Source organism: Gavia stellata, chromosome 9 (genome assembly GCF_030936135.1).
Source record: "Gavia stellata isolate bGavSte3 chromosome 9, bGavSte3.hap2, whole genome shotgun sequence".
Lineage (NCBI taxonomy): Eukaryota > Metazoa > Chordata > Aves > Gaviiformes > Gaviidae > Gavia > Gavia stellata.
Window position 1 is genome coordinate 18,480,690 of NC_082602.1, and position 7,814 is coordinate 18,488,503.

Below are 7,814 nucleotides of genomic sequence, written 5' to 3' on the forward strand. Positions count from 1 at the left end.
CGCCGCCGCCGCCGCCGCTGCCCCGGGCCCTCACCGCCGCTGCTCGCCGTGTTCTGTGCCGGCATGGCCGCGCGCCGGGGCCGTTGGGCGCGAGGCGGTGCGGCGCGTCCGGCCGAACTCCCGCGCTCGCTACCTCACCGCGCGCCGCCCGCCCGCCTCGCGAGACCAAAAACCGCGCGCTGCCGAAGCCGCGCGAGAGGCGGCAGCGCTCTCGCGAGGCCCCTCGCCCCGGGCCCGCCCGGAGGCCATCTTGACTCCTGGCAGCCGACGCGCAGACCGGGGCGTCGTTCTGTTCCGTTCCGCTCCCCTCCCTTCCGCGCTGCCGTTACCCCGCGCAGCTGCTCGGGCCCGCCTCTGCTCGCCGGTGCCCCGCGTCGGGCCCTAGTGCTGAGGCGCCTCGGGCCTGCCTGTCCAGCGGGGGCCCTCCACACGCTGCAGTGAGCCCTGGGCCTGCGGGGCCTCGGCCGCGCTGCACTCGGCGTTTCAGTTAACCCGTGCTTCTGGCCCCGTGGTGCACAGCCCTCCCTGAAAGAGCCGCCGCCGGCCGGTACCGTCAGCAGCCGCCGGCCACGCACAGTGTAGTGAAACTGCCTGGGCTTCCTCGTCCCGCTTCCCTGCCGGCAGGAGCGGCACCGGTACTCATCTCCGGATCTGCACCGAGAGAGTGTGGGCATAGCAAGGGCCGACTGTCCTCGTTAGTGCGGGGACCTAAATACTTACTCCAACACTTCCGATTTGTGCCACGAGAGGGCAGAGGAAGGCTTAAAACCCAAATGAGAGCTGTACTTCCCTCAACCGATGGTGAACCCTCTTTCCCAAAACGTAGCCTACGTTAAAGTAAGTATTTCTATGTTCAGAACGCAAACACTTTAGCTTCACCTCAGTAACACAAGCTGTCAAAATAACTTTGGGCTTATCACTTCAGATCCATAAAAAAATGCTGTGCTAGTAATTTCTTGCACCTGTCAAATGGATCAGTATTTTAAACTCACTCCACAGGCATGGGGACCAGAGCTCCTCCTTCTAAAAAGAGACCTGGAAAGGAAGAGAGGGGAGGAAAGAAGAAGCAGAAGAACAAACAAGTCTAGTAATAACTGAGGTGGCATTCTTCTCATTCCCAAAGCCTTAGAGGCTGATTCTGGATGTTGTAATGTGGTTTATGGAAAAGTGAATCTGTTTTGCAAGGCATAGTTTGGAGGCTAACTCGAGATGATTCTGCATCAATGTGAGGGAACGTTAGCAGGGAGGAATGTTATTAACTCACTAATAAAGTTACTTTATTGGCATTGTAGCGGTTGAATGCAGCCTTTTTCAAGCTTCTGTTTCACTTGCAACTATTCTCAAGACATCACAGTGAATAAACAAAGAAAGTCTTTATTTTCTACGGCGCCTTTCATTCTGTGAGACCTAAAGTGCTTTCCAAACTATATCATTAGAACAGAATAATCACCTAGATGACGACTGAAATGCATCCAAGCTGGAATATGACGGTGGCTTAAGTGGCTCCCAACACCAGTTGCAGGCAGGAAGTGGGGGTGAAGGTTTAACTAGAACTTCAGGAGCACTCGGGAAAATGAAATTGCAAAGATTTTGGCTTAGATATAAATGTTAACATCTCTGCCTCTTTTAAAAAACACTGTAAGATCTGTCCTGCCCAGAAGTTGTAAGGAGCACAATTTATATCTGTTACCCAACAAAAATAATCCTCTCACTAAAATATGGAATAGAATACAAATGTTCCATCTCACTCCTGTATCCATACACGTTATTTTGTAATATCATTAAAACCATTTTTAGAGTTGTGAGACAGTGAGACATATACCACCTTACCTCAGATTATCACATAAATCAGACAATTTTGTTTCAGCCATTTCCTGCTCTGCCCAACACCTTGTCTGTAAGCTGCTTGGGGTAGGAGGGGGTTTGCTGGTGGGTAGTGGAGTTGTGGCTCCCTGTGGATGGCTCAGCATCATGACTGCCATTCATTTTTGCAGGGAGAGACTGTGGTGTTGTGTAGCAATCCCCACCGTACCTCCCACCACCGCCACCATGGCTGCATCTACCCCTGGCCCAGGACCCCCTGCTATGCCCTGCAACAGGAGAGTGGCTCTCTTAGCTTCTAAGGGAGTATTTGCCTTTGTGTGCAGGGTGTTGCTGTGTTAAACTAGTCATAATTTAGGGCTGGAGTATTATTTACCCTGTTTATTGGTAAAAGTAATCAGAAATAAATGACAGAATGGTAATTAATTAGCCATCTCTTTGGTGAGATTCAGATATCCAATACCCACAAAACTTGATTCAGTGAAAGACTTTGCAAAACATGCCTTTCAAAAAACTATTCCAAGTAAACGCTACCAGATCAGTCAGTTGTGGCTGGAGCCTGTTGGGCACATACCATGGTCTGTTTTTAACATCCCACAGACAGACAGACACTTAGAAGGGGAGTGTGCAAAAGATTCATGTCCAGTCTTGCAGACAAGGGCACTTATCCTGGCTTAGCACATGTGAGTAAGGGGATGCCAACAAACATCCTCCTCCAGATCCAGCTATTACTGTGGAATGAGTAAGTGCCACTTGCCACTGCTCCTCTCCAACTGCTCTCGAGACTGAGACTTCAGTATTTGATATTAATGGTCTGAGGTAATGAGGGGAATAAGGCAGTGTTTATGTAAAATGTTCATGGGGTAGATTCTTAGGGGTTGGGAATAGGGCTATTTCCACCAGCAAAGGATGTTAAACGGGCAGAGCTGGCAGCACCTTCCATAAGTGTAGCAGGATCCAGAAAATGATGTGTCTCCATGGCATCAATCTCCACTCACTGCTTAGCTCAAGCAAAGAGGTTGTAACATGTAACTTCTATCCAGAAGCAATTTCTTCTGTCTCAGTAGTTGGTGACTCGTTACTGCAGTGCAGAAAGTCACCAACCAGTCCATCACCTTTTGTTTCAGAAGATGAAAGTCCCTCATAACACACCTGGACACTTATACAGTATAATGCAAGGTGCAGAGAAAGATGAACCTAGTGGCACAGAGGGGGCTGGGGGAAATTATAGTGCAAGAAACCAGATAAGAGTTAGAAAAATGCAGATTGTAAACAAAGACGGTTCTGTTCTCAGGTTAGCCAAGTATCTGCTGCTAAGTCGCAGTAACCTTGGGTTGTCACCTTTGAGATTTACTTGTCACTCTGGTATGCAACACAAGAATGCATGTCATTTCATCATGCTCCTTGCCTGCACAGATTGTCTAACTAATTTACTACAAACTGTAAAAGTAGTTCCTTGTACTAATTGCCCTGTCTGCTGAATGACCAAAGAGGAAGCTGGGACTTTGAAGTAAGATGGTTTTCTCTAGATGAGAAAAGCAAGACATACAGATTCAGGCTATTTTGTCCTTGTCTTACTCGTTCACAATATATGTACAAGTCTCCAAAGCACTGTGGCAGATAGCAGTGGCATCCCTGAAGTTTGCTCACTGATCTTCAAATTTAACTGTAGGGTTAGGGTTTTTTTGTTTGTTTGGGGTTTTTTTTCTTAAGAATCAATGACTGCTAAAACACAGCAGCCACCCTGGTTGCTCTTCCTGATAGTAACAACACGTATTTTCTACGGCTAAAAGAAATATAGTAGCAGGATCCTCTCTTCCATCCACAAGCACAATCTTCAGGTGGTCAGAAATTTCAGAGCTCATCAAGATCAGTGGATTGGCAAATTTAACTAAATCTCCTGTACCTTAAACGTCCAGCTGGGAGATGTGTAGGAAAAAAGCACTGAAGCGGTCTGGGGTCTCAGCAGGTAACCAGCATGCTATATATACAATAACGCTAGATGGCTGCACAGTCTCCAAGAAACTGCTGTTGCCTTCAAGTTTAATTATGTAGCTTGTGGGCTTGAAATATATAAGGTAAGATGTGTTGATCAGTGAAGTAGGAGCATGTTTGTGTGCCAGGCACTCTGTGTTAGTAAATAATCAAGTTCTCCTCTGAGCTGGCAGTCAGAGCTGCAGGGTCCTAGGAATGGCATTTACTGACAGCTGGCTTGAAACATCCCAGCAAATAACGAGAATATCATGCTACAGTGATGCAGCCTTCCTCTACATTAGCTATGTCTCTGTCAGCAGGAGCTGAACCATATGTGAAGCAGCTCCTGAGACACCCATTTCCAACCCGGTCTTTTGAGTAACCTGAAATCCCCGTAACTGCCAAGAAAAGGGTGGGGTGTGCAGAGGGAGGCAGAAACCTCTATGGCCATCCAGCTTTAATCAGACGTATTTGTTTGTTTACAAAGACATCTAAATAACACCACCCACCATTCTGTGCGTGAACATCCCAAGGCTTTTCGGCATACAGCTCTCAGTTTTCTAGCTTGTGCTGCAGCATGCAGCCCAGACAAGACAGAGCAGGATTAAGGTTGTCAGGGAAAAGGATTGATAGCGTGATGTTATGCTTCAGCAGGCAGCAGGTAAGCAGTTCTCTTGCGGGCCAGGATCCTTCCTTAAAAAGCTGATGCAGAAGTGACAAAAAAATCACCACATTATTCTGACAGTTACAGTGAGCTCTTAGCCTGGCGTTTGAATACACAGCTTTTATTCATGCATTGCTTAAAAGATTGCTTGTGTTTTTTCACTATGATTAGGTCTGGATGTTACAGCACTTCTACTTGTAACTGAGAATACGACATCTGCTAAGAAATGACAGTTTTGTCCAGCTCATCACCTGGTCCAAATCTTTCAAGCATAAGTTCTGTCAGCGATGTGTTTTCTGGCTTAGATTTGGGTAACTGTAACAAAATCCTCTCCTAGTTTCTCTGCCCATAACTGTTTGGCTCTTTGCAATGATTTGTGGCTGTGCATTCACGCAGGCACCAACTTCATGCACGATGAGAAACAGCACTCATCTGATAACCTTCTGCTCCAAAACTACAGGCTGCTCTCACTTGGTGTGAATACGTACTGGAATCAGAGCTTATGGCTTCATTTCCAGGCACCCCAGGTGGGCAAGGTGGCTCCAAACTCTGGAAGGCATCCAACCCTGTTGGACAAAGCTCCTGGTCCCTAAACCAGCTTTTTGTTTGTGACTGCAAGAAATGAAAATCTTATGGGTGAGGCAGAGAGGGAGAGCACAGAAATCCTGCTGTGCCGCAGCTTTCTACCTGCCCAGCACTCTTGCCAACCTGCCAGTAAAGCCTGGGGGTCACAGCATGACTGACTGCAGCCTGCGATCCACTGGACGCTGGGAGTTCACAGACTGTTTCTAAGGGATCTGAAAAAGCTGATCACAGGGTGCAGTTTTGCACATGCTGCACAGCAACCCACAGAGGTGCAGGCTCAGAGAGAGTCCTCACCTACATTTGAACATGCCAATATCCTGCTTCTCCTCATGGTCAGAGTCAACTCCAACCAGGGGTGATTACATTTCTGAGTGTCACATGAGACAATGACCTCTAAGTTACACTAAAGGAAAACTCTTGTGAAATTTTTGCTGGCAGGCAAAGGCGGAACACAAACATCTGTGAGCTCAATGTACCAACATGCATGGTGAGATCTTACTACAGGTGGAGAGCACAGAGCAGGGAGACACATATGTACAGGCAAACCCCAGCACTGACAACATGTGAGAGTGGTCCAAGCACCACAATGTTCATGAAACTCTGTCCGTGGGTAGTAAATCAGCTCCTTCTTTTGTGGCTTTTGATCATCGTGATTCAGCCACATTGCATGATAGCTTGTTTGCATGAGATGATCAGTCTTGTCTATTTGTAACTCCTTCAGAACTGGGCTAGCTACAAGCTTTATCACCAGCTAAATGTTCTTTACCCATTTAATTGCCATTACAAATATCAGGAAATGCTGTAGCAAGACCATGGTTTGATCCCAGCAGCAAGGAGGGACAGATTCCCGTTCACATCTCCTTCTTGAAGGTTTCTTCAACCACAGCCGTGGTGGAAAGGGACCTGTCAGTGCCATTAAGAACCTTTACCAGGGCTTAGTCAACACCTTCTTTACTAGGCTTAGATTGTCTTCAGGGGAATCTACTTTGTACATGGTTTGCCTGCTTATACATTGTATACAAATAATACAAATTTGTATTAATAATACAAATAATACAAATCTAATACAAATCACATTGTACTTACTAATGTGATTTATTTATGTTTTGTAATATAGGACCCAAAATTCACTTAGTTCACAGCATGCAGACAGTAAAGGGAAGTTTCTATCTCACTTGAAATCTCATTCCTTCTGATTCCTCCCTACTCAGTTTTTTGATGACACCGAAGGGACTTCCACCCTGCAAGAGCATATTGATATCCAGCAACAGGCAGCAATATACACAGACCCAGAGTCTCCAGCCTGGTAAATCCAGCATGTGCTAGAGCTGTGGGATCAGGCAGCCGCAAATGGCTCCCTGCAACCTGGGTGGGGTGGAAAGCCCAGCCTGTAATACATGCTTTCAGCATATCTGCTGAGAAGTGAAACTCCCTTCCCTCACACTCACCACAGCACAAAGGTATTTTGAATCCTACAAAAGGCATGCCAAAAATCAAATTTCTTGCCAGCAATGAAGAGAATGAAGAATGTGTGTAGCTGGTCTGTTGGGCTCAAAGGGGGACATGATTAATCACCAGCGAGGGAGGATGATTGTAGACGGCAAGTCAGCATCTCTGAGTATTTTGTTTTTCCTCCCCTCATCCCTTTCTCCTTTTAAAATGAATTTTAAGAGCTTGTTTACAGCAGAGTCCCCTCTGCATGCTTTGGCATCTTGTCTGAAGTCAGCAAGTCCCATCCTTTCTGCCAGCATTCAGAAAACACTGGTCTAGAAGACACAGCCATCCTTGAAGACAAACCAAGGGGTGTAGTGATTCTGGAGTAGCTGTAGGTGAGGCCTTGGAGAGGGGCTGAGATGGTCAGCGAAACATCCAGGTGTAACCAGAGGGAATCCCAGCCTAGTGAACCCACTGGGTATTTTGCCATGTCAGCACATATCCTCTCCTCGCCAAATTTCTGTCAAAATTCCCAGGATTTCATCCCCGAGATTTTCTGCATCTCTAGAGTCTGCTGTTCATGAAAGATTCTGCTGTGATCCAGTCAGACTGCACAGTCCAAGAATGAATGACTCAACATAAGGGATGAGCAGAAGACAAGCCATGATAAGTGGTAGTCTAGCGATGCTCTTCTTTTTTAACTCCCAAGCCACAGAAAGCATTACGGTACAGACTACACATGGAAACAACACAGGATAAGCTACAGGTCCTGTGCTGGTGGAGGTATTGCACTTGGATTTAAATGTAAACCTGGAGTTTTCATGCAACTACAGTCATTAAGGGTCATGTAGTATTCACTGAATAATAGAGATGTTAATATTTGCACCCAGATGAAATTCTCTCTCAAATCAGTTCCTGCCGTATAGTTTCAGCTGGATACACTGTTTTCCATTTTGTCTCAAACTCTTGACTGGGAAGGAGCCATTTCCTTTAATGCTGTTACATTGAGATCAAGATCTACCTCATTTATAAAGCATTCCAGATTCAAAGGGAATGGGAAGTGCTATAAAAGTGTGAAAGCACAGCCCTTCCCTGTTTCTTTTGGGTAAGAGAAGAGGCAAAACACAGCAAGATTCTCTCAGAAGATTTTGTGCTATGGTCTTGATCCTGAAAAGGCAGAAATACTAACAAAGCCAGTAGTTTTCATCCAAAGGAAGTTTTTCAGTTGGTTTTGATAAAAAGTGTATCTACAGCTGCCTCTCTGGTACAAACCCGCTCTTTAACCTTAGTGCTGGGTACATAAGCAGAGCTCCCACTTGGACCTATAGGGCTATCT